This window comes from Mauremys reevesii, linkage group 6 (genome assembly GCF_016161935.1).
Source record: "Mauremys reevesii isolate NIE-2019 linkage group 6, ASM1616193v1, whole genome shotgun sequence".
NCBI lineage: Eukaryota > Metazoa > Chordata > Testudines > Geoemydidae > Mauremys > Mauremys reevesii.
The window spans coordinates 36,822,588-36,848,604 of NC_052628.1; the positions used below are offsets into that span (position 1 = coordinate 36,822,588).

At 40.8% G+C, this 26,017-nt stretch overlaps 2 long non-coding RNA genes across 2 annotated transcripts in view; one reads left to right on the top strand and one right to left on the bottom strand.

Annotated features, from left to right (window-relative positions):
- Positions 1-26,017, bottom strand: part of LOC120407537 — a 58,707-nt gene that overhangs the window by 23,697 nt on the left and 8,993 nt on the right. The gene's annotated exons all lie outside the window — the stretch shown is intronic.
- LOC120407538 overlaps positions 43-26,017 on the top strand; it is a 31,843-nt gene continuing 5,868 nt past the window's right edge. Inside the window, exon 1 of the long non-coding RNA XR_005600093.1 lies at positions 43-462. This is a non-coding gene — a long non-coding RNA (uncharacterized LOC120407538). The remainder of the gene's footprint in view (positions 463-26,017) is intronic.

Here is a 26,017-nt window from a genome sequence, read left to right on the forward strand (position 1 = left end):
GCAGCTGGCAACAGACAAGGGATGCTGCTGAGCAAGAGCAGTCACTCTTTAGGAAGAGGGTTTAGTGCTGGTATGCCTAGAAAAAGCAGGGGAACCAGGAGTGGTGGGAAGCAATTCAGGGAATGAGCAGTGAGGGCTGGGAGAGTAAAGTCCAAAACTACTGGTTGAGGGTTTCTGGACGGAAACCCACAGTAGAAGGTGGGCCTGTTTCCCTACCAGTCACTGAAGAAGTGGCACCTGAGGCAGTGAATGGGAAGACTGCCTAAGGCTGCTGAAGAAAAGACTTTGATATACCCTGAAAGGGTGGCATGCGGACTGACCTGGCCAGAGGACTGAGTCATGGAAAGGGCCCTGCAGTTGCTGGAGTGAGAGAAGGGCTGTGGATCAGAGAAAGAGATGGGAATGGCTGTTGACCTAATGCGCTAATCCCCAAAGCAGCCAGGAGGAGGCATCAGATTAGCGGTGAGTGGTGCACTACATCACAAGTGGTGGAGAACACAGGCATTCGGTCACCCCTGAGGGAACAGTATTGTGTGGAGGACTGTATAGTGAGTGAAGGGATGTAGGAGGCAGACACCCTAATATAAGGGGACAGAGAGACTGTGCATGGAAGTTGCCCCTGATGCTCGTCCTGGCCTATTGTATCCCAAGGGGGTGTGTGAATATGGAGAAGCCTGCAATATAGGCTTTTGTGGCTGAGGGAAGCTATGTTTTATGAGGGTGGATGCTGGAGTTGCTGCTCCCAAAGAGGGGAGCTGAGAAGCAACGGGGAGTAGGAGAAGGCGAAAAGGCTCTGTGGAGCTAGGAGGTCAGAGACCCAACTCTGAAGGTGTTAGGGGTGTGGGAGCCAGGGGCACCTGAAGAGGGTGTGTCCCTGTGTAGATGGAAGAAAAGAGCCTTACCAAGAGGCAAGGGCCCAGGGAATCCCACACAATAAGCGACTGGGTCAGAGGAGGACCTGCTTTTGGTGTGTGGAATAGGGTCATATAAAGAGACATGTCTCCTACAGAGAAAAGGACAGTCAGGAAAAGAGCAAGGGCATGAGGGGAAAAAAAAGAAAAGAACAAACAGAAGCCCATGATAAATCTGTACATGTTGTGGTGAAAACAGAGGCAGGTAAGACTGGGGGGAGGAGAGCTAATCCCCAGAATAGCCAGGGTGAGGTGCAAGACTAGCGGTGAATGATGTGCCCCATCACAAGCATAGCCACCTTTGTTCAGATTACATTTGTGAAATCCCCACCCCCACCCTAAAAATATAAGAGAATCAAAAGCCTAAATTGAATTTACACTATCTTGACATTGTCTCATTAAACTGACAAATGCTCCAGAGTATCAAATGTGAAGAAATAAAATAATTTAATTTGCTCTTCATAAAGAATTGTTCTTAGTGAACTCTGCTCTATTCTGTTGGGTGATACAATTGGCAAGGTCACTTTAGTTATTTTAGTATGTTTCCATAGGGGGGTGGGTGTGTGTGTGTGTGTGTGTGTAATGCTGTGCATTTTGATGAAGTACTATAAATGTGGCCTAGCATATCAGGTAGAACCAGAAGTGATAAACAATGTTGGCATAAAGATATCTATATTTTAATGAAATGTTTTGATTTTGATAACATCTTGTAGCAATCAGTGCTAAAGAATTTCTCATGAAATTTTCCACAAATTATCCTGAGGCAAATATGTAGTAACTGGGTGTTCGGAAAAAAATGTCATGTATCAACAGCTCTAGACAAGTACAGTCTGTATTACTCAGGAAGTTGTAACATGTAAATACTTAAAGTGCAAGTTTGTAATGTAATACATAAATTCCTAGCCTAAGCATCATCGGCATAAGAATGTCTATTGGCGTGGGTGGAAATGTTTTGGTGATAGAAAAAGCAAAGATTTCTTTCTGACTTGTTAAAATGAAATATAGCAGTAAAAATACAATGGGTAACGGATATCTGAATGGGATAATTCAAGAAAAACCACACACACCCAGCATTTACTCCTGTGAGTAGACCCATTACTTCAGTGGAACTACAACCATTTTGCAGGATTCTGGGCCTAACTTTGTATACCATTATTTTCATTAAGAAAAATATCAATAAAGGGTCCGGGTCCAGATTTGAATTACTTGAGCATCTACAACTCCCCAGGACTTCAAGGCTTGATGCTACCACAGCCTATTGGGTTGCCAACCAACATTTACTGACAGTCGTTTTTTAAAAACCAAACACCCACCCCCACACTTCTAAAGCTAACAAGATATTAAATATTGTAAATGAACTTTTTCTTGCTTTTAACCAAAAAAGTGGATGTTAAAAAAAATTGGCATCTTGTCCATAAACATGTTAGAATTGGTGATGACTGTCTGCCAGTTTTATAGGAATATAAAACTTCAAAGATTAAAATAAGTACGTTCAGTGTTTAATAAATGAAACAAAACACCCAGCAAATAAAAATCATAATTACAAAAATTGCTGTCATTAAAAATGAGACAAAAGCTGGTGATACCTTGATTGATTTGACTGAAATGTCTCCAGCTATGAGAGGCTGTCGAATGAAAAGCAGCAAATAAATGTCTCCATAACCATAAGATATAAGCTTGTCAAGATTCTTTTCTCCTACTAGAGTAGCACTACAGCTGAATGGAACACAGCTGCTTTCAAAGCACAATAAAGATGATTATTTTTAGCATTCCCTCCCCGTCAACACACACAATATAAAATACAGCAATTCTCCACAAAGGTGATACGGTCATTGCAGGTGGCAAACTTCTCATACTTTGGGACACCTGTCCTAAGCCTTTTGCTTTACTATTTGATAATTAGTGAAGATTTGGTCTGACTATTTAAAAGCTAATTGAGTTTACCAGGAAAACAATTATGGATTTGGTTTGACAATGTTTCAACTGCAAAACAAGCTTTGCAACTAGATATTAATCAAGTCACCCCAATATCAAAATGACAGTCTGATTTGCCACCATGAGACTTTTCTTGGGCAGGGTGCAAAAATAAATGAAGTTTATGTGCTTACTCTCCAAGGGCAGGTGTAGGCCAGTGTATTTTCAAATCACCCTTTGAAGGCCTATCCACAAAATGACCTGGGTGGAAATCCTGTCAGAGGTTTGCCTATTTCCCAGGCTGAAAGTAAAGTGCTGGGAATTCTCTTGTGTATGGACTTGCTCAAGTGAGACAGAACAAACAGGCATTCTCTTTTCTTTATTTATTCTGTAACTTATTTACACAGGAAAACTCAATTTAGATGCAACATCTGTTGTTCAGTGATACAGCTCCTGCATTTACTCACATCCACAGAGTTGCAAAAACAACAATGGCTAAACTATTAATAGTGAGCTCAAACTCACATTGCAAGGAGCATAACCCAGAATGGAACCTAGAACCAAAATCCCAGATTCTACTATGAGCCCTCAAATACTTGTCATGCAGAGCTTTTATTGTACTTCTAGTGCAATAATTCCTTATAGAACACAGTTAGTGTTAATGGTGTTTAGACAAGATCTTTACTTTGAGGCATTTACAATCTAAGGGCCTCTTTCTTGCAACCCTTAATCACAGGAGTAGACTATTATGCTACTTGCATAAGTAAGTACTATTCCTATAAGGAAAGAGTTGCATGATTGAGTCCTAAATGAATCAGACCACTGCAAAGTAGACAGATAGGCAAGGAGAGAGACAATTAAAAGATGGGAAGGCATCCTATAAGTTGTTTAAAAGTATGTTTTTTCCTCAAGTTGGGCCAGAATGGGGAGAGGGCATTTGAATTTTGTTTTTAAATATGGTCGGGCACCAGAGTTTAGCAATGGAAAGACAGCCTACAGTAGGGCCTGCTCTTCTGCTCTCACATCAGTGTAATTCCTTTACTCCTGTTTTATACCCAGTAAGTGAGAAGAGAAGCAGGTCTTGAGGAGAGATTTGAAAGAGGGTGTTTGGCAGACAAAAAGGCGCTTGTTAGGTGGATGAAATTTAGAGTGGTAAGACTTCTGCTCCATGAGATTACTTTAAGGGAAATGCTTGTTTCCAGTACCAGGGACTTTTTAAAACAGAACTAAATTTGGGAGAATATTAAAAACAGTTCTTGTATCCCTCCAGCATGCAGCAGTAGTAAGACACATGGTGATAGAAATCCATATGGAAGGCCCTATCGCTGGCAAGTCTAAGCTGTCCACTGCACCTGATACTCATGCACTGCAGTACCAAGAACCTTTTTCTGTACTAAACGTCACACTATGGAACAAATCCTGCTCACTTTCAGGGTCAAACTGGTAGGTGCAAAGTGCCCCAGTCAATATATTATGACCAGCTTACACCACAGTGACATTCCCAGACAGCCACAATTCTGATCCACTTCATTCCACCTGAACCCAGTGCTCTGCTCCTCTTCCTAAGCCCCAGTGGGTCTCTGAAGAGTAGCATACATGCCATCAAACCTTTACTTTTTATTTTTTTTAAATCACTGTATTATTTTGGCATCAGTTTTTAAAACAAAGTATTTACCTTTGCCTCTACGGCTTTTCATCTTTTCCTTTTATGTTCCATTCCTTCCTTCCATTATAAGTGGTATCTCTTCATTTATGTGTTCACTGAATCTATCAACCTTCCTCTACTCCCCACCTTTCATGTCTTGTATTCTCTTCCTCCTTGCTACATATACCTTTGCCCATCCTCCTCCTTCCTTATGTCTAGGCTCTTGTATCTCCCCCTCCACACACACCTATTTCTGTCACTCAATCCCACCTACAATAATTCTCTCTCCCCTAACACTCACCTGTCGCCTCCACCCACTGAGTCACCCTGATTCCAGGCCTGAGTCAGAGGTGGCATTCGCAGAAAAATCTTCACACGCATTTCTTGCCTGAGCACTGAAGTCCTAAGTCTTCCCACTCTAGTCTTAAGGGGCACTGCCAGAATGATCTTCGCTGCAACTAGGCACTGGGAAATGAGAGTGAGCAGGATCTCTGATCTGGGCTCAGCTTGCTGGCCCTACTGGAGATTACCTGAAAGCAGTGTTTCCAGCCTCATGCATTCCAAAACAAAATAATGAAGACATCTCACTTGCCCCCAAAATGACTATAAATAAAAAATTTAGACTTTGGTCTTTTTTTTTTTTTTTTAGTCTCTAGTTTACAGTTGAGTCATTCTCAAGCTTTTCTTCACAGCCATGGGTCCTAGAAACTTTCTTTACAAAAACATCTGAAATTCTCCTTTAATCAAACGACTCCAGGACTTGAGGCTTTATTGGGGGGGAAAAGCCACCAAATATTCAATATCTTACAAGAAAATTGCAGGACTTGGCAGTGCAGAAAAATCAGTAAGTGGAATAAGGCTAAAATCCTGGAGGCTATTAAAGAGTCTAGGCCAAATGCTCCTTTGCCCAGAGCCCTCATCGGGGCCTGCTCATCTGAGCAGTTTCACTGATAACTTTTAAAATACCAAAAGCAAATTTCTAAAATTTCCAGCAAAATCATCTTAAACATTGATAGTTTTGTTTCATATTGGACAAGAGCGAGTTACCTACAGAATTGAAATACTTGATAGTCCAGACAATGAACTTGGGAAGAAATTTTGCAGATTGCTAAGGCCTCCACATGCAGCAAAGCCAATACAATTCCACAACGTGGAAATAAAGAGGGGTAGCTTTCAGAGAAGGTGAAGTGTGAGATATTATAGATACCTTTGAGACTAATGTTTCAACTTTATAAGTGTGTATATCTTGATGGTCTAGGGTTTATATTTAGCTACAGGGGGGAGTTATGGCAGTCTCCTGAAGGAGATAAGATGGGCGGGGGAGAGTTGTAGAGATAACTAATGATATCTGGCTAGGGATTTGTAAGTCTGGAGAACTTCCTTTGAAGGAAATTGAATATACTAGTTTAACCCTGTTCAGGAGACCCTTGAATGGAAAACTGTATAAAGTGACCTCCATCATACAGGAGGGAAATCACCTTGGCCAAGAACTGACATGAGACTGTGACTAAGAGGGACAGACTCTCTGAAGAGGGCCTGAAAGACTTTGAAATCTGTCAGTGTGTCTCTGTGTAAGATGTGATCGCCTGATAAGTGACAACCTGCAAGTAAGCGGTTTATTGGTTTCAGGATATGTTTTTTCTGTACTGCTTTTGTTCTGGATGTGAAAGTGAGAACAGGGGTTTACATGGCACTTTTGTAGCCAGCGTTGCAATATACTTATGTGCCAAATATGCTAAAGATTCCTATGTCCCTTCATGCTTCAACCTGCATTCCAGAGGACATGTGGCCATGTTGATGATGGGTTCTGCTCAATAATGATCCAAAGGAGTGCGGACTTATGCATATTAATTTTTATCATCCGAGTCAAATACCACCAGCAGAAGGTTCATTTTCCTTTTTGCTGGTTCAGGTTTTGTAGTTTCCTTATCAGAGTATTGGTCTTTTAATAATTTTGAAAGCATGCTCCACACCTCATCCCTCTCAGATTTTGGAAGGCACTTCATATTCTTAACCCTTGTCGAGTGCTGTAGCTATCTTTAGAAATCTCACACTGGTACCTTCTTTGCGTTTTGTTAAATCTGCAGTAAAAGTGTTCTTAAAACAAACATCATATGCTAGGTCATCATCCGAGACTGCTATAACATGAAATATATGGCAGAATGCAGGTAAAACACAGAGCAGGAAACACACAGTTCTCCCCCAAGGAATTCAGTCATGAATTTAATTAACTTTTTTTTAAAAAAAAGCATCAGCATGGAAGCATGTCCTCTGGAATGGAGACCGAAGAATAAAGGGGCATACGAATGTTTAGCATATGTGGCATGTAAATACCTTGTAACACCAACTACAAAAATTCCATGCAAACCCCTACTCTAGCTTTGAGGTGACATTGTAAACAAGAAGCATCCAGCATTAACTCCCACAAATGTAAACAAACTTGTTTGTGTGAGCGATTGGCTGAACAAGAAATAGGACTGAGTGAACTTCTAGGCCCAGAAGTTTTACATTTTGTTTTTGAGGGCAGTTATGTAACAAAAACCCTACATTTCTAAGTTGCACTTTCATGATAGAGATTACACTACAATACTTGTATAAGGTAAATTGAAAAATACTATATCATCAGTGCAAATATTTGTAATAAAAATGTGAGTACTGCACACTTTATTCTGTTGCAATTGAAATCAATATATTGAAAATTCTATTTTGTTTAACAGTGTGGTTAATCACAATTTGAGGTAATTGCATGACTTAACTGATTAACAGCCCTAAAAAACTACAAAACGCTTTGCTACTGAAGAAAATGGTGTTGATAACTCAATACGTGGCATCAGTCTGAGTTAATACAGAACAAATGTTCCAGCACAATACTAGGACACGCTTTGCTGGAGGTGCCTTCCTTTAGTGACCCTGTCAGGATTAAACAAAGATCCCACAAGTCTATCTACAAGTGCTGGTGAAGTGCACTGTGGGCAACTACATTCTACCTTTTTCACTTCCTATACTGTTGAGTAGCATTATTGTATATTATTAAACAGTTGCAGTGTTCTACTCCAGAAGCAACTGTATTTCATGGATTGGGGGGAGGGGGTATATGAAATAGATATAGCACCCTGGGTTCTCTTAAAGATTCTATATAACTATAGAATCATGATTAGTTTTTGTGGGGCTGGTTTGTATTTTAACACTATTACACTTTTCTATCCTGTTTTACTTACCTGTTAGGATGTTCCATACCAAAACAATCAGATTTATAACGGCCCAGGAAGAATATCTGCTGGGGGACGGGGAATCTGAGATGTGCATTTCTGAAGTGAAGTCTAAAGGGAAGGTTTTATCAGGACAGTAATCTTAGGCAGATGAAAACAATTTATGAAGGATAGCTATAGCACCCAGAATTCATCTCCAATAGCTATAAGAATTCTGCTTTAGTAACATGCTCAAGTAGATCAGAATCCAAAAGGAGAAAATTGCACAGCTCATGATTCAGAATAAGGCAGTGCCTCCAACAAATTGCCACTTCCTCTTAAACAATTCCTCCTTTCTCTACTTCATATCCCCAGTGTCCTCCAAATCTGAATCGCTTATTTGTGTTCCCAAAGCACCTGAGCCTGTTTATTTTCTTTATCTTCTTACAGAGGCCCTGCTACACCTTAGAAGGTTATGAGTGCTTCTCCCACTGAAACTTGCAGCCTGACACAGCAGTGCTGCTTCAGGCTCAGCTAGATAGGTAGCAGATGAAAATAAACTGGTTCAGAAGCACTGGGGACATACTGATGTACCATAGCTGGCAATGAAAATAAGGGGGGAGCATAACAAGTTCCATTGAATCCTTGTTTGCACTGCCTCACGCCTTTCTGCTCAAAGGGTGTTTTTTCAAGTTTGAGCAAGAACAGTTTAACTTTCTATATTTCCCCCTACTCCGCCAGTAGGAACATAGGCCCAAATTCAACCTTGGTTAACTATGGTTTTAAATTGAGTTTGGATTATACTATGTGACCATTCCAAAGCATGTGACTAAAGAATGAACTCATGAGAAAGGATTGTTTGTGTTAAACTTGTAGTGACCCTTGATATATTACAGGGGTGGCCAACCTGTGGCTCAGGAGCCACATGTGGCGCTTCAGATGTCAATATGTAGCTCCTTGTATAGGCACCAACTCTGGGGCCGGAGCTACAGGTGCCAACTTTCCAATGTGCTGGGGGGTGCTCACTGCTCAACCTCTAGCTCTGCCACAGGCTCTACCCTCACTCCACCCCTTCCCACTCCCTCTCCTGAGCCTGCCCTCGCTCCTCCCCCACAGAGCGCCCTGCACACCACGAAACAGCTGATCAGGAGGTGTGGGGCGGGAGAGAGACACATTGATCAGTGGGGCTGCCAGTGAGTGGGAGGCACTGGGAGTGGGAAGCTCATGTGGGGGCTGCTGATGTATTATTGTGGCTCTTTGGCAATGTACTTCGGTAAATTCTGGCTCCTTTTCAGGCTCAGGTTGGCCACCCCTGATATATTAGCTTAGCCCAAACCTTAAATAAGATAATGCTAACAGATATAAAGAAAACAGTTGACTGGGTACCAGGTACAGTAAATTGGGTTCAACTTCTTAAAAAGAAATGCTAACTTCAGTAGTTAGGGAGAAATATAGCAAAGCGAAATAAGAAAAAGCCTTCAAGAGACAGCAGGGTGCTAAACTGCCTCATCTTGCTTTAGCTAAGGTCCAATAGCCAGCAATGGCATCATTTGTCTAGTACAGAGAATACTCTAAGACTGGGTTTTTGTCAGAGCTTTCCTTTACCCCACTAGAGTTGTGCCATGATGGGAAGGTATCTCCTGGGCTGATCCAGTTGTATTTTGGCTTATACTTGTAACTGGTTTGCTAGGTATAGATTAAACCTGTATATGTTTATATTTGTATTTTGGGTATAATCAACATCAAGTGGCCTTTGGACTAGACGAATGCTTGTGTGGAAACTGAATCATGGTAAACGTTAGTAAAAATTACCAGGGAAATTATTTTCAGCACCCCAAACAAAAATAAAACTGGTCTAGGGCCTAAAGGCTGGGAGGGAGAGAGAAAAATTAGCAGGGAAATATCCCTCAGAGACATACCTTTGAGTGTCCCTATGAATATTGGTTATGCTTTGATTGAATTAAAGGCTTTGGAAAACAATCAGACTTCATGTATTACCAATGATACCAACTCTCTTAAGCACCTTTATCTTTACTGTATGTACATCTGCACTGTGCATGCCTCACTTAATTACACTCATCTCCTTAGCTCTCTGAATTACTCCAAACTGGCCAGGCCCTACTTCCAAAGGTCTCTGCCAAACACCATGCCTGATAAAAGGGATCATGTTGCTTTCCCTGTATTGAAGTTACGTTGTTTCAGTCCATTGAAGAGCCCATGATCTTATTAGTAAGAGTAGGTGTCTACCCTGGTGACCGAATATCAAATTTCCTTTACCTCTGCAGTACCACATCTTGAATGCTGATTGGCTGCTGCCATCCACTCAGATGATCATAGTTCCATGGTGATATCTTTCTATAATATATGAAGTGCTTTTGGGTGAAAGGTGCTGTATAACTATAAAATATTTTAACGGTACATTCCAGTTAGGTGGGAACCAGAATAGCAGTACAATTCCTGAGACGTCACCTTGGAAACTGACTTAGTTAATGATGATGAAAAGTAATAACTGTTGCTTTATTGGGGCAGTATTAGTGTTCACTTTACCTAATACCATGCTGTTTAATGGCGATCAATCTAGGGCTAAATAGATGTCAGATCCTAGCTCTGATTTCTCACTACAGATGTTGCCAAATGAAGATTAAAGTGATGGAGGCTAAGAAGGTATTTTCCCTATCCACACCTGTTTTCTCCTGGTTTGGGGTTTATTTTTCTGCACCTTCCTCTGGTCCTGTCAGAGATGAGATACTGGTCTGATCCACTATAGCAAATCCTTGTCCAGTGTCCATGCCACAACCTTACAAAAAATCAGCTGCATTCTCTACTTGATTCAAGTTCTTAGCTTAAAATATGCACATTCAGATATTTAAAGACAACACACACACTACAGCACTTTCAATACTCAAAGTACTCAATTATACCTTTATTAGAGATGTTAGAATTATTCTCTGCAAATTGAATTTACTTCCAGTGTGTGTAATACTAAATTCTAGGCAAACCCAATCTGAATCATGCTAAAATATCCAGTAGTGCTTAACTTTAATCAGTAATGAGTACAGTTGTGGAACAACCCAATTAATGTTTCCTTGATATGTTTTAGTTAGCCTCAAGTAAGTATGTACCACCACCAAGGAAATAGCTGTTCAATTTGCTCCATGAGACATTAGGTTTTTAACCTGTCAATACCTGAACAACACTGCAATGATTAAAGTAGATGTCATTAAATATCTATCTTGTTTCCACACAGTAGCTTAGCTCTTAAACAATTAAGATACTCTGATACCACTGGAAATGTATCCTTATTAAATTTGATTTAAGCACACAATCTATAACACAAAGTCTGAATGACTCTGTGAAACTAACATTGAAGAAATCTTATTAATTCACCATTGTTGGAGAGATTATGTGGTAAAATAGCCTGGAATCAAGAGAGAGAAATGGAAAATTTTCAAATGCTGTAAGCTCTAAATAAAATACAAGACCACTTTGAAGAGGGGGAAACATTACACAAGTCTGTATTTGATATGTGGCCCATAATTACAGGAAGCTGGTAGAAGGTGCCATGATACCTGTTAATTATCAGCAGGCAGAAAATGCAGATAACATACATAATTCATCAACATACTGCCCTTTGTTAAACTGACTGATTTTAGCACCATAACAAAACTGCTTATTCAAAAGAAAGTTACATTTTCAAACTAAGCTATTTGAATGTGTTCAGTTATTCAGTTGATTCAAAGGTATATGTTTGTGTTGCTAAATGTTAGTAACCATGAATACAGCCATACAGAATTCTATGCATGCACACACATTGGTTTTCTGCCTCTGAACACAGACAGTGCTATCAATAATGGAAAAATTAATCCTTACAATCTTGCAGCCTGGAATGATTTCTTTTATGGTAGTTTTTAACAAATTGTAGAGAAATTTAAGTGATTTTAATAAGCATTAAAATGTCCATTTTAGTTACTATTTCCTATCTTGCCCATGGCATTTTTAATTTAATTGATATTTTAAAAATGAATATAAATACTACACACTTTAAGATTCTGAAAGATTCTAAACCTCTAGCAGCTTTCAGTGTAGTCATCATTACAGCTTGATTTCTGCTGGTACTATCTTGAATTGGCACAGCTTGAGAACATGAGTCTTTACAGAAAAGCAAGAATCTAGTTAAAAGCTAGCAGTGGGATCGAATCAGAGTATAGAAAGTTTTTAAACTTTGCTCTAAGAATGCTCACCTAGTATACTGTGCTCAGCAATACTTATCCTATCTTTTAAAAAAGACAGAGCATAGTAGAAATAGAAATTATTAGTTTTAATAGATTTATGAAGAGAAATTGAAAACACCTCTACCCCGTTATAACGCGACCCGATATAACACAAATTCAGATATAATGTGGTAAAGCAGTGCTCCGTGAGGGCAGGGCTGCGCACTCCGGTGGATGAAAGCAAGTTCAATATAATGCGGTTTCACCTATAATGCGGTAAGATTTTTGGGCTCCCGAGGACAGCGTTATATTGAGGTAGAGGTGTATTTAAAAAGAGGAGACTAATAAGACAACGTTAGAGGTACACATATAAATGGGATAAACCCTCCTATTTACTGTTTCATAATACAACATTAAGGGGATATTCAATTAAACTGAGAGGCAACACTTAAACCCCATGAAAGGAAATACATGCTACATTTAAAAAAAAAAAAGCTGTGGAACTCACTCCTACAAATGTCACAAAAGCAAAAAGCTTAGTTGGATTTAAAAAAAGACAGGACTATTAGAGGAGAACATGCAGTTAATTAGCAGGATATACAATATAAAAAGATATAAAACCTCTATGCTACTGGGCCAAAGCTATCCACTAACTGATGGGAGAACTTCCCTTACGAGCAGGCTCCTTGCACGTTCCTATAATGTAACTGGTACTGGCCACTATCACAGACAGAATACTGGGATAAATGGACAATCGGTTAGCTCTAGCATGACAGTGCCTATGTTCCCAGGAACATTATTTTCCTGTCGTGTCACTTTTTTCAGTAAAGCTCAGTTTCTTTTATTGTGGCAATTTTGTAGCAACCTTGGGGACGCATACTGCTCCATATGCACATTAACAACTTTCATTGGGGCATGTATTGTACTGCCCCTGATCAGAACGCACAATTTTTGAGGGTAGTGGGATCTTTGCCAGCAGATGGAGATATAGCCCCAGGACATCAGGTTCCATGTGCACATAGAGGGACATATATGGTCCTTAGTTTACCAGTAGAATTAGTTTAGCTTAAGTCTGAAGTATTTGGCATACAGGAAGCCTGTGTTTAATATTAAAATTAAAAGAAATAGGGAAAGTCATTTTTCTCTATAGCAGTATTTCTTCTCTAATATCAGTATACCCTAGAAAGAGAAGGGGATGTGTTTAGGTATTTATATTGAATGTAAGGTGTGCTTGGTGCTTTATAGATTAATGATCATGGTCCGTGACTGAAGAACTTCCAGTCTAAACAGATACGAGCCAAAACAAGTCGAAGGAGGGAAGGTGAGGACAAGATTGCAACATGCTGTTGCTTAAATTGTTATGCACATCTCTTAACAGGGTGTATAGATTATCTTTTCTTATGGGTTATTTTGGATTGAAATAGGAGTGAGTGAAAGAAGACTGCTGGGGAAGGAATGAGTTTTAGGACTAAGTCAGAAGGAAGAAAATCAGAGAGAGAAAGGAGACATGGTGGACAAGAAAAGGAAGGCTGGGTAGTAAAGAGGTTGGATGGGAAGAAGGAAGGATTAACTACCAAGAGGGAAAAAGTTCAGAGGTCACTTAAAAATTTAGTATATTAGATGCCATGCAGAGACTGTACTGTGAAGGTGACCTAAAGGAAAGGGGAAATGACAGGCCTGACACTTATCCTCTCGGGTCTGCTGGAACTGTTGTTGGCGAGCACAGGATGTAGGTTCTTAAAGGCCATTCAGAAGCTCTTTCACACGTGGTGCAAGCTCCTGAGTGGAGTGGAAGCTGCTGGACCTGGTCAGGTGCAGAGGGTGACAGGCCCTCTTGCAGCTGTCTGGAGCTGCTACTGAATTCCCAAGGGCATTGCTCTACAACTTAGTTTCCATTCTGTCCCATCAGTATATGTACTGATGACACTCCATTCACTTCCATGCAGCGATTAAGAAAAAGGTTTGAGAGGGGGGGAAAAACCCCAAACCTGGTATCTATTTTGTTTTAGACAGCGCTTTATTTAAGGCCCAGTCTTACAAGCCCTTACTCAGACATGTAGCGCTTACTCACACAACAGTTCCATTCACTTTAGTGGAACTACTGTACCCATGTGAGTCAAGACTACTCACATAAGTCAGGGCTGGTAGAAGCAGATGCACCTATGGCTTCATCCCCCAAATTTTGGGAACAGAAGGCTTACCTGGCTGTAGGTTGTGGTCAGTCTTTTTTATTATTAATTACTGCAGAGTTTAAAGTTGGAAGTTTTATTTATCCAGGGTTTATCCCACTCTGATACTTTAGGCAATATAAGTAGAAAATGTAAAAATTGTGCCCTGTGAAGGTTTTTGGCACAGTGGTAACAATTATTTCTTGTTTTGTTATTCCCAGCAGCTATTGATTATAACCCAGATTGTGGGTTTTAAACCATGGGCAATGCTTCAATTGGTGTTCCCCCGTGAGTAACTCTGCCTGCCTCAGCCAACCTTTTTCCGAGGGTTTCCCAGGCAGCACAGGCTGCAGCATCAGCTCTGCCCTTATTTCAAATGGACACAACTTGTGCTTTCCTCTGCAACTGCTCATTCATGGTCCCATCCTCATCCCACCCCTTTCAGATAGCTAATATACACAGGAAACAGTACCTGTATTTCAACAGGACTGGCCCTTGAATAGCTGCCAGGTACAACTCCAATTTACAGGAAAAAGGCATTGTCCTCAAGTTTCAGAGGGGTAGCCGTGTTAGTCTGGATCTGTAAAAGCAGCAAAGAATCCTGTGGCACCTTATAGACTAACAGACGTTTTGCAGCATGAGCTTTTGTGGGTGAATACCCACTTCTTCGGATGCAAGAAGATGTCCTCAAGTTAAGACCAATGTCATTTTGGATCCTTATGGAAGAGGGATACACTAATATTTTTGCCATTTCTTCAAGATTCATTTTGCCATAGATAAAGTTAAAAATGCTGTTGCTCTCATTTGGGTTCAACTGTGTGAATTTTAATCATTTTAATTCTCAAAATGGAGAGGTGGCTGGGCAAACCTACACAATTACTCATTTTCTGCTTTGTAATTTCAGTATAGCATCTGGATCCAACTCAGTTTAAATAGTTTAAATATTCTTTTGCTAAGTGGTGGGAAGTCACATCTCACTTCATACCTTGGCCAAATTCACTGCTGTAAGAGGGTGCAATTCTGGTAAGTCAACAGAACTGTTCCTTCTTACACCAGCAATGAATTTAGTCCTTAAAAGTGATTTTCCATAATCAATATCCATTTTTAAATCTGGCAGTCGGGTTGGCTGACCCTCAATTAAAGTTACATGATTGGTATGCTAAATAATACAAGTGTTCCCATATTTTTACCCAACACAGAAGACACTATTTATCTACCTACTGTAGCAGCAAATATAGTAAGCAGTATAATACAAAGCATGCAGAAGAAATACCTCACCTCTTATATGTAAATGAAGCTGTACACAAACATGATGCATATACAAATAATGAATATGCTGTGTACAGAAATGCAAATAACTGTACTTAGTTCTGTACTTTATTTCTGGGCCTAAATAAAATGGCCTCAAGGGGAAGGATGTTATCAGAACTGATTCAAACACATCTGGAACCTAATGCAAACAGTCAGTCAGGGTCCCCTTACAATCATTCATACTTCCCTCTTCGTGAGGGTTGGGAGGCCTTTTTTTGGTAAAATAAAGTATTTATCTAAACTAGGACAGGATGATATGGATGGGCACGGGGCGGGAGAGGAAGGAGTGTAAGGCTGGGAAAGGGAAGCTGCAGCAGCAGCCTCAAAGGGGGAAGAAGGAAGTTCTCTCAAGAGAGGGTAGTGAAAGAAGCCTCTAGTCAGGGGCAGCAGTAAAACACTAATTGGGGTGGGAAAACAGGGTGGAGAGAGAGCTTTTGGGAGTTTAAAGTTCTGCCACCACATTGGAGGTAAATTTGGGATAATTTCCCCATCTCTGATGGAGTCCCCCCTGCTCTCAATTCAGGAAAATCATCCTTGCCAGAGATGTCGTCTTACCCCAGGGCACCAAAAATACATCTGAATGACAAATATTTTGTCTTTGGAATGGACCAGATTGTGCTAGGGGACAGGTATATTCTAAAGACTTTACACCAGTTTAACACTGTGCTATACCATCAAAATACCCTTGCTAACTAAATTATAAGCATTCTTAGCAAAAATCAGTTTTCTTCAGCTTGCCAGGAGCTGGTGCTTCCCTCTTTGTTTATGCTTGTGAAAATTCTTAAAGAAAAAGACACGAGTAGATTCCCCACACTGTCTCCTCCATTCCTGAGTACCATACCACTGGGACACAGGGTTTATCATAAAAACCACCATACTTGGTCAGATCAATGGTCCATCTAGCCCAGTATCCTGTCTTCCAATACCATATGCTTGAGAGGGAATGAACAGAACAGGGCAATTATCAAGCCCCCCGTTGTCTAGTCTCTGCATCAGGAAGTGAGAGGCTTAGGGACATGCAGAGCATGGGGTTGCATCCCTGACCACCTTGGCTAATGGACCTCAGTGGACCTATCCTTCATGAACTTATCTAATTCTTTTGAACCCAGTTATACTTTTGGCCTTTACAACACTCCCTGGCAATGAGTTCCACAAGTTGACTGTGCATTGCGTGAATAAGTACTTCCTTCAGTTTATTTTAAACCTGCTATCTATTCATCTCATTAGTCAAGGCCTGTTCTTGTGTTATGTGAAGGGGTAAGTAACTCTTCCCTATTCACTTTCTCCACACCATTTATTTTATAGACCTTTATCTTATTCCACCCCCTTAGTCATCTCTCTTCCATGCTGACAGTCCGTCTTTTTAATCTATCATATGAAAGCTGTTTTATACCTCTAATCATTTTTGCTCCCTTCTCTGTAACTTTTCCAATTCTAAGATTTTTTTGGGATTGAGCAACCAGAATGGCATGCAGTATTCAAGGTGTATTTATATACTGGCAATATATGTTCTGTCTTATCTAGCCGTTTCCTAATTCTGTTCGCTTTTTTGACTGACACTGCACATTAAGCGGATTTTTCAGAGAACTATCCATGACTCCAGGATCCCTTTCTTGAGTGGCAACAGCCAATGTAGCTCGCCATCATTTAGTATGTATCGTGGGGATTATGTCTGCCAAAATGCATTAGTTTGCATTTATCAATGTTGACTTTCATCTGTCATTTTGTTACCTAGTCACCCAATTTGATGAGAGCCCTTTATAACTCTTTAGTGAGCTTTCAACTATCTTGAGTAATTTTGTATCATCTGCAAACTTTGCTACCTCACAGTTTGCCCCCCTTTTCCAGATCATTACTGTTCAACAGATTCATAACTAGTTCCAGGACAGATCCTTGGGGGCCGGACACTATTTACCTCTTTCCCCTTACCTCTCTCCATTCTAAAAACTGACCACTTATTCCTACCCTTTGTTTCCTATCTTTTAACCAGTTTCTGATCCTTGAGGACCTTCCCTCTATCCCATGACAGCTTACTTTGCTTAAGAGCCCTTGATGAGAGACTTTCTGAAACCCTGTGACAAAGTCCAGGTACACTATCCACTGGATCACTGTTGTCCACATGCTTGTTGACAACCTCAAAGAATTCTAATAGACTGGCAAGGCATGATTTCCCTTTATGAAAGCCATGTTGACTCTTCCCCCAACAAATCATGTTCATCTCTGTGTCTGTTCTTTATTAGGTTCAACCAATTTGCCTGATACTGAAGTTAGGCTTACCGGCCTGTAATTGCCAGAATCACCTCTGAAGCCTTTTTTAAAAATTGGCATTACATTGGCTATCCTCCAGTCACCTAGTACAGAGGCTGATTTTAAGCAACATACCAGAGTTGCATCTTGCATCTGAAGAAGTGGGTATTCACCCACGAAAGCTCATGCTGCAGAACGTCTGTTAGTCTATAAGGTGCCACAGGATTCTTTGTTGCTTTTACAGATCCAGACTAACACGGCTACCCCTCTGATACTTGATACCAGAGTTGTTAGTTCTGCAATTTCATATTGGAGTTCCTTCAGAACTCTTGGGTGAATACCATCTAGTCCTGGTGACTTGTTTCTATTTATTTTATCAGTTTGTTCCAAAAGCTTTTGCTCTTCATTCTTTTGTGGCCTGCCTAATTATACTTTTACCTTTGATGTGTCAGAGTTTATGCTCCTTTCTGTTTTCCTCAGTAGGATTTGACTTCAAAGTTTTAAAGGATGCCTTTTGCCTCTGCTTTTACTCATAGTGGCCTTTTTTGGATCCTCTTACTTTTTGTTTCCTTTGAGGAGAAAGGAGCAGTCTTAAAATACATCTATCCTGATATAATGCAACCCAATATAATACGAATCTGGATATAATGTGGTAAAGCAGTGCTCCGGGGGAGGGGAGGAGGAGGGAGGGGCTGTGCACTCCGGTAGATCAAAGCAAGTTCAATACAACTCGGTTTCACCTATAACGCAGTAAGATTTTTGGGCTCCCGAGGACAGCGTTATATCGAGGTACAGGTGTACTGGCCACCTAATGTTAAGGAAAGGGAGCCCTGGTCAAGGATAACAAAGCTGCCTAGCATAGAGGAAGGCTCAGTATGGTAGCAGCTAAGCAGAAAAGGACTGTCTCCTTCATAACCAGCCAAATAAATTATTCCCTGCATACTAGTGCTTCTCCTCACGTCTCACTGGGAAAAGGAGGAAGAGATACACTTAGCTCCAGGTGTAGCAAAAGTCTTGACATGGCAGAGGGGCAGGCAGGCCTGGGCCCAAGTCTTGGTTCTGTTTTCAACACTGACTTATTAGTTGGTGCGGGATGAGAAAAGTAGTGAGTATGGTCAGAAGCTTATGCCTTTCTATGGAGGCCTCAATAGTGGTTCTAGAGCTTGTCTTTATTTATTTTTATAAAAGGAGTTGTACAACACTTATTGTTGGGAACTAGTTTAAAGGAGTGCACAATTATGCATGAAATTTAAAATAAGTTGGGAAACCATTTAGTGCTTTTCTAGTACATGTAGGTCCTACAGGCAAATTGCATAACACTATTCAACCAAATTACCATTCTTAAATTAGTTCCAACTTTGTAGAGTTGCACCAAGGACTTTATCTGAAGACTTATTTCCCACAGCACATGACGACTGGTACCTTGGCATTACACAGCATTCTGGCACTCTATTTGCTATCAACCACAAGAGATCATTTATTATAAAACATTTTCCAAAATGTTGCCACAGGTGACTTGGATTGTAAGGACACCAGCCACCAATTTCAGTCTTTACCACCTGACTTTCCACCTTACAAGTAAAGAATGTTCATCTGGGCTTAAAGATTAACAGAGATATCTCAAAAAAATTCTCCCCTTATTCGCAATGCTGATCTCACTCAGATGCTTCCCAACTTCTTACTTTTTTTATACATAGTTTCACATTCCTTCCTATAAAGTTCCCAACAATACAATGTTAAACAATTCCTTTTGCACAGATCATTCAGGACTGGTTCAAACAGACCTCAGAGCCATCAGGGAGCAGGCACTGCCCTGTTGCCAGTGTGATTCTGGCCCCAAGCAGCAAAGAGGCTGGAAAACCCATTGTAATGGGTCTAGGCACAGGAAGAAAAATTTCAGGTAATTACTGAAGGCTTTTTCCCCCTAGTTTTCAATACACAGCTGGAGGGAATTGGGATGCTACACACAGTAGTAAAATATTACTATTTGTTATCTTAGTCCCTTTGATACTGAAGGATTGCAAAACACTTTACAAATCCCAATTCTATGAAGTGCTGCATACCCTCTGCTCCTACTGACATATTAAGGGGAGAGCACTGGGCACCTCAAAGGATCAGGGCCTAAACCCATATTTCCCTCCCACATGAAAAGGTGCAGAAAGGCAATTCTTTCCTTAAGTGATATGCAAGTCAGCGAACTGCTCATCTGATACACCATTCCCTCTTCTGGATGAGGCCAGCAAGCCTATATCCAGCATGGGGCCCTGCACACTGGCATTTGTCATTAACCCAGAGGGATTCCGGGTGAGAAACAAGCAGGACCTATGCAGAGGTGGTGATAACATCCTACAAAACTCCCTTTCTTTGTGCACCTTCACATGAGGGTTTTCTGCCATCTTGCTTTCCTGGGAAAGCAGCATAATGCCCTATCTGTGTAAACTAATTACTTGAGGTGTAATAGCACAATGGTTTAGCATCCATAGATAGGGAAATTGAGGCACAGAGACATTTAAGTGACAAAGCAAGTATCTGGCAGAATTGCAAGGACTCCTCTTTGCTCTCAGTCCTGAGCTTTCACAAAGGAGATAAGCGATGCTGTGTAGTAGTGATTGTCATCTCTAGTCCTGACTCTCAGAAAGAAGTAATTCTATCAACAGGCTGGTGTGCTGCCCTGAAATGTTGATTGAAGGCAAGGAGAAACGGTCAGTGTATCAAGCAGCTGTTCATGGGGCACGACTTGAAATCTAGTCAACTTCTAAAAGTTAAAAGTAGTTCTATACTTGCCCAGGTTTCCCTAACAACTTGTGTAGTTTATTTTATACTAACATGTTTCTCTGTTGCATGCAGGGCTCACATACAAGGGGAAAACTCAACTTCTGGGGAAACTGTTAACTTTTAGTTTCACTAAGTGTTGTATAATTAAATACTAATTAGGAAATATTTCTATTCAGTGTTTGCTATAGCCTGTGTTTAAGTTGACTGTTTCCCTTTAAAAAATGACTTGTGGATAGACATGAATGAATATGCTATTACCCACAGCTTTCTAGTAATTCTGTTAGACCATAACTTCTCATGCCAGGGAATTACATTGTGCTGAGCTCATGTTTGCAGAAAAGAACTAAACCCTTCAGTTTTTTTAAATCAATCAATATTTTTGTTGAGAAAATCCATTTTTATTCTGAATGTTTGCATTATAGTTGTGGCTGAAGATTATTAGTATTTTGTTACTCCCAAACACTATATTTGTCATGCTGCCCACTAGTGGTATCTGACCACCTCACAAAATCAGGGCACAATTCTATATAAATTTACCTTCTTACAACTCTGCTCAGCAAGATATGAACTGTGTAAACAAAAGACTTGTCGTGTTACTATTGGAAGACTAGGTTGAAGAAAGGCAGGTTTAGTACCTTCAGAGAAAGCAAAATGCTAAGCTTTATGGTCATCCTGATCTCTCCTTAAAAAAGGCAATATTCTCACTACTTGCTGTCCTGTACACATGAGTTTCACTCTAAGGGCTTGGCTACACTGACAAATTTGCAGCGCTGCAGCAGGGTGTGAAACACCACCTCAGCGCTCGCAGCGCGGCCTAGCGCCGCGCCAGTGGTCAGCCCCAGCTGGGAGCCCGCGCCAGCGCCTGTCCATGTTCCCCACAGGGGGGGGGGGCTGGACAGCTGAGAGCGCTGGGCGCTTTTTCTTCTCGCTGACGCTTTGACTTGCGCCTTGGCTAGCGCCGCCGGCGGCGCTTGCAGCGCTTGGCGCTTTGAAGTAGCCACCTTACACTATTATAGGGAACTGCTAGTGGCATGTCATGATATAAGTGTTGCCATGGTTATAATCCCTGTTTTGTAAATAGTATCAAATAAAACCACCTTGGATGACAGTAATGCAGTTTAGACAGATCCCACAGTTCTTTTAAAATGATTCTCCATTTCTTTTAAGTGTTGGTAATAAGTCACCACAGGTTCCAGTTTCAATCCTGGTAGTTTGTAAATGAGAACTCCATTCCTTTTAGAAAATGCTCCACCTGAGGCGGCACTAGCTTTTTGTTTCCCACAGAGTTCATCACAGATAACACAAGAGACTGCAAATCAATGGGGAGGATCCCCCATCTTCCCTTTCAGCAGCTGAGGTGGCTGACACACAGCTATCACTACAGCATCATTTGCATGGGGTGGGATGGTGTGTAAGGAACTGACTTCCTAGAGCATAAGAACAGTTCTAGGAGGAGAATTTTCCAGATATTGGAACTAATTTAGGGTGGACCCTCATTCTCTTGTAGCAAGTGCCATGTGGAGTGGAAAAGGATTAGCTTTATGCACTAAACTGTACTTCCACCCTTGCTAGCCTTGTCATCCTCTTCCTCTGTTCTTCTACTCCTCCTTTTCCATTCCCTTTTTAAAAATAAAAGGGAAAAAATTCACTCACCTATAGTCAGTAGGAAGGACAGAGCCAATAACTGCTGGAGAATAAGGATTTAAAAAACAAGTCAGATGTCTAGCACTTGTTTGCAAAGAACTGTCCAGCTAGGGGCAGCGTACAAGCTCATGCAGTGTTGAACTTCAGTTTGCACACAAGCAGCTCTAGTTCCTGTACTGCTGCTCAGAACTCTGGTGAGGTATAGCAGGGTGAAAACTGGCCCATGTCTTCCCAGGTCTCACTGCTGCTATTCAGAACCACCTGGGCAATGCTGAAACCATAAAGAATCAAGTTAGCTTCATGCTACTGTTTGTGGCAAAGCACTGAGCAGAAGTAGATGCTGGGGCTATTAACTAGGAAGAAGTTAAACTTAGTATAGTGGAGTGACACTCCGCTCTCTCTCAGCAGACTGAGGAACCACAAAATAGCAAGGACCCTCCACTCTTTAGCAGCCAGCAAGAGTCTGTTAACCCAGCAGACAATTCCATTTGCTTGGACAGGATTAACTGGATTCACTGCACTTCTGTCTTCCTGCCATACAGAGCCCTCTGCTGGGATTCAAGCAGCTGGACTGGCTGTTGAGTTAAGTACTGGTAAAACCCCTGCCGCAACCCCTACCTCTCCAGTGGGTAAAGGGAACACCCTCTTACTGCCCCTGATTCCCAGGGGAGGAGGGCCCCTGCTGTTGCCTTTCTGGGATGAGAAGGGAACCTCTTGTCACTATCGCTTCCAGTGGGGAATAGGGCAGGGCCACATCATGGTGTGGCTAGAGCCCTAGATTTCCTTTACAAGACTCTTACTCACCACAAAACTGGCTGCCACAGAACAAAAATGCTCTTTTCCATCAGGTCAGACTTCAGATGCTGACTAGGCACAGGATGGCATGAAAGATAAGAGCCCCAAGGACGGTCCAGGGAGAGTGCTATCATAGGAATCCCCCTCCCCCTTTCCCAGTAGCTCAGGGAAGGCTAGTTTCTCACATTGTCACTGCTGTAGGACCCCAACCCTATCTTCCTGTTCCCCAACTGCTGTATATGGTTAGTAGGTTTAGTCTTCTAGCTCCGAAGTATCTGGCAAAGTTTCCAAGGTCCTATGTGGGAGGGGAGGAAATGGTGGACATGAGCCACTGATAGTATAAGCTAGAAAAGTACAATGTTGAGAATTGTGCACAGGAGAAGATGAGACAGTTTATGGTAGAAAACATTATACAAGACAGGGTGGGAGAAAAGAGCAGGAAACACACTGAAGACAGAGGAATATATGCTAGGACCTATCATATGGTGGTGGGGGAGGGAAGGAGGAAGTGGCATGAGGACTTTTCCTGCAGAACAAAGCTCTGGTAGGGCTGCAAACAGTGTTTGTAAGGCTCTTTGAACATTTGTGAATTAGATCTTAATGAAAGGAAGGGGTTAAAGTTGAAATGGACTTTTAGAAAACCTACCTCCAGCTCATGTTCAGACTCGGATATTCACTGACTTCCTCTGTTTGCAACATAAGGACGTCTTTGTGAAAGTCCCAGAAAAACTGACCCTTCATTTCTCTCCCCCCTTTCACTTCCCCCACACTCTGTCTCCTAGATCACAGCCTGTAAAGATGGACCAGTTTCCAAAAACACCCTGTGACAAACAGCAGGAACACCAGCTGCTTAACTCAAGATCAGCTTTTCCCTCCCAGTATACAGATGCATAGAGCCCATACATATTAGGACAAGGGTGAAGTAGGAAGTTTTTCCCATTGTTTTTTGGTTCATTAAGCTACTTTCTTGTAAATACTGCCTGCTAAACCTCAATAAGTCTTGAGGCAGAAGCTTGCTTAATTAACCAAAAACTATAGATTTATATATAGAGTATATAAATATTGTGTATTTAGAAAGATTCCAATAGCCTTAATACTTTAATGTTATTTATACAGTTGATTTTTCTCCCTACCCCCACGCTTCATTTAACTAACATTTTGTCCATCTCAGTTGCTTTTTTCCCCCTCCTCTGCCACAGTGGAATAGTTGGGTAGGCAGATGACTTTTGTGGCTGATGTTACTTGTTTGGAGCTTGCATGCCCTTCAGATGCACCAAGTTTCCTGCCAAGAATAAATATGCTGCTTACCACAGCACAGCAGCTATAGGGTGGGGTCTAATGCAAGGAAGCCTAAAGGGATGATGTAGTTATTTACGGGGAGGAAGCTGGCAATTATAAGAAGTTTTTCCTTTTTGGGGAAAGAGTTAATATAGACAAAATATCACAAGAAGCTAGTCTGTTAGTTTTTAGTCGAGTATTGCCACAGACTGTCATTAAGATAAATAGCTTATTTGACTAGGCAATATTTGAGCTTCATGTAACAAAATCTCTTTAGAAAACGGCATCTCCTAGATTATTTTACAGCTTTCTGTACACAGTATATACACTGAAGAATAAATTTCTATACTGGTACTCCCTAGAGACTGAAGGAGGGGGAGAGCTCATGAACTGGACTAATAAGATGCAAACTTGCACTGATTACACTGTCACATGTTTCAGGGAGGATAGCTGACAAGAATTCAATTACTTTGAGGAAGCTTTTTAGTACCACAAATATACTATCACAACTGAAACTGCTTGAAGCTATTAAATATATTTAAAGACAAAATACCTGGGAGGAAAGATAATACACCTTAAAAGATATAGAAAGTCTTGTAACAAACATCAAACTTTCCATATTGGTACTAGGAAAGCAAAACATTTCATCAATTTTTATTTTTAAACAAAAATAAGATTGTTTTGGCTTTAAGTAGGGTGTGTAATATTTTCAAGCATACATCTATTGGAAAAGTCAAAACAAGTTTACAGTTTAGGTTAAATCCAGTTTCCTGCCAAGTATAGAACTTCTGCAAATGTTCAGAGAACAAACTAAAAAAACCTCTAATAGAAGGTAGAATACAGAAATGAGACTAAACCAAGAATGAGTTTCTCAAACAGATCTAATAGGTTCAGGTGACACTTCCAATATGTACAGCTTCCTGATTTCATTGCACGTGTTCACTTTACCTGTATTTAACAATGACTTTTCTTTCCTACAGTAAAAGCAGCAGTAGTGAGCTAGGTTATTCCACCAGGGCAACCTAATGATACTAGGCTCCTTATAAGGAGGAGTTATACCTGCCCACGGTCCATTCTCAGTAGTTGTAAACAGAGTGCACTAGTTTACTGTGGGGGAGAATACACAGTATCATGGATTCACATGACTATGGATCACTGGTATCTTCACTACCATCCAAGAGCCAGTCTCTCTCAGAATTATCCCTATGGAGTTATTTAAAGCAGTTAAAAGGCAATGTCATCAGGAAAACATAGCTCAAAGAGAGAAATCTCAAAATATTTTGAATGTTTCTAGATATACTTTTCTGATCTTTCAGAGCTGTTTAGTATTCTAAATTTCTGTTCTCAATAGTTGTACAGATCAACATCTGACTCCAGTTCATTTCTTGTTGGCATCATCCTGTAATTCAATTAAAGTAACAAGCCATGTTTTGAGAGCTGACTCACAGTGTTGCCTCCCCCCCCACACCTTCTGAATACACTTCTACCCCGATAGAACACAAATTTGGATATAGTGCGGTAAAGCAATGCTCTGGGGGGGGGAGGGGAGGCTGCGCACTTCAGTGGATCAAAACAAGTTTGATATAAGGTGGTTTCACCTATAATGCGGTAAGATTTTTTGGCTCCCAAGGACAGTGTTATATAGGGGAAGAGGTGTAGAAACTTAACTTTAGAAACTGTTGGTAACACTTATTCAAAAGAATATTTGGTTTAACTTAAGGCTAGTAGGAAGAAAGCTTCTCTATGTTCAACTCTTCAAACGAGTTATAACCATCTACTTTAGAAGATCACATGCTATATAAAACTTGACAAATATGCACATGCTCATTTTAAAACCGCCAAAACAATGTTCAGGTCAATATCAGACCTGAACCCCTCAGTTTCTAATTTCTTAGAGAAACATTTTCTATTGCCATACACAGTTAAGAAA